The following is a 2,116-nucleotide window of genomic DNA, read 5'->3' as shown; positions in this document are numbered from 1 at the left end:
GTACGCGCGCACCGCGCGGTTCGCCCGGCCCTCTTGCCCGTCGCGACGAATTCCAGGGGTTTCCAAACCCCGACAGTGGTCGACACCGCCCGTAGTCGTCGCCATGATCGAGATCGAAACGCGAACCGTGCATATAATTCTATTATTAAGTCGTCTGCAACACCACCGTCGTCACTATTCGTCATCGTTGCGGTTGTGTTACACACGCTCTGAACGCATTTTCCATCCGCGCAAATTCGCCGTCGTTCGCTCCGTGTCCTTTTGATACATAGCGCGCCCAATCCGTTCCGACGCGGTGCTAACAAACCGTTGACGACGACATCTGCGGTCGCGAGAAAACGTCCGTACGCTGCTGCTGCGATCGTTGATGCTTTTGAGGTGTTCCCGAAACGACGTTCTCTACTACTGTTCAAGAACCAACTTAATGCACTTTTTTGTGCGTTCCGTCTGCTGCCCGAGCGACCGCGCCCGTTTCATCGTGTCAACGTTTTGAGATGCGGTAGACTAAAAAACATGCACACGCCTGTACCGCGCACGGTTTGGTTTAGCGATTTTCTTCGTTTTTCCGATGAGTTCGGCAATCCAATCGGGAACGTCTTCGGATCAGCAACGGGCTCGTGAAGATCTGAGTAATGTCGTCGTCGACGGTCGCCGATCAATATTTCAATACGCATACGACGTGTATGTGTGCGCCGTGGCCCGCGAATTAGGTCATCGCACGACGACAAAATATCTCATCGGTTAGAATCTTCCGATCGCGGTAATTTCTTTATCTCCTTCCGCGTTTCGATTATTCTCCGTTTCTCGTCGGATCTCGTGCACACACCCGGTGGTGAGTCCTGCGGACGCATCGCGTTATACGCGAAACCCGTCATCAAGGGAGGATCTAAAGGTTTGAAGTGAGCCTAAGATTTTCTGTCTCCTCGTCCAATTCACCTTTCCTCTTTGCAATCTAAGATACGTACCCAACGTCAGTGGACACTTGGAAACTGAGTTTCCTATTAATAAATCTTCGTCTTATAATAATAATAATATAAATTAACGATATTGAACGACTAACATGTATCCGGATGCCCAGTGGTGTAGTGTGTTATTGTAGGCCACACATCTATAAATAGTTATTTTAATGGGTTTATTATTAAGTTATTAGTCATTGCGGCGGTCGCCAGTTATTCAGTGTCGACCGACGCGATCAAGTCATGGGCGGGGAGAATAAGCCGTGTGTTAGCAAACGGAATCGAACCAGGTTTCGTTAAAATTTGTTTCCCCAGGACGATAATTAACTGGACGTGCCCGACCTAACCACCGTGCACGAGTGTTCTACGGGTAACGGTCGAAAAAAAACGACCGGCGGACGAACGAACGTGTCATCCAACCTCGTACCCACTAATAACGTGACACCGTGTGCAGCGTATAAACCGACGACGAAAAAATTGAAAAAAAAAACCGCCGCGCCATTGTGCGTTTATTTTTCTCCAGCTGTCGCTACAACGGTGTATGTGCGATTTCCAGACGACTCGCAAACACTAGAGAGAGAGAGCACACGTCGAGGGGGAGAGAAGAAGGGGAATTTCATTATTATTGTTGTTACGTAAGAGTAAAAGTACTTGATTAAACGTACACGCACCACTTTGTGTGTCCACCGAGAGTGTCGATAATAATAACGAACGGTTTGCGTGCTCACACACGTATTTATTATTACGACGGTCTGCGGAATGGCTCTCGCGCAAGTCCTCTCGCGACGCGCATTTCCCCGCAAACGAAATTCGAACGTTTGGAATATGCGATAATTACATTACGACATTGCGACGATCCTGCAGCGAGGAGAAAACCTGTACACCTGCGTCTCGTCATCACGTGGCGCAACAAGTGCACGTTCCGCTGGTTTTCTTCTCGTTGCCGAGAGTGTAGTATTTTTTTTTTCTCTATTATTTACTCATACGATTTTCCCGAGTGATCACATTTTTATCTCTTTAACACTGGCAACAGGTTTCCAATCGAGGTTCACAGCCCTCCGATGGTGTTCGAAAATATAGAATCTATAGTTATTATTTTTAAACGATATTGATACCGACGGACAAAGATCTGTGTGCATTTTTTTCGGTTACAAGAAATG

The sequence above is a fragment of the Sipha flava genome, unplaced genomic scaffold (assembly GCF_003268045.1).
Source record: "Sipha flava isolate LNK unplaced genomic scaffold, YSA_version1 252_pilon_pilon, whole genome shotgun sequence".
NCBI classification, from domain to species: Eukaryota; Metazoa; Arthropoda; class Insecta; order Hemiptera; family Aphididae; genus Sipha; species Sipha flava.
This window is presented reverse-complemented; position numbering follows the sequence as displayed.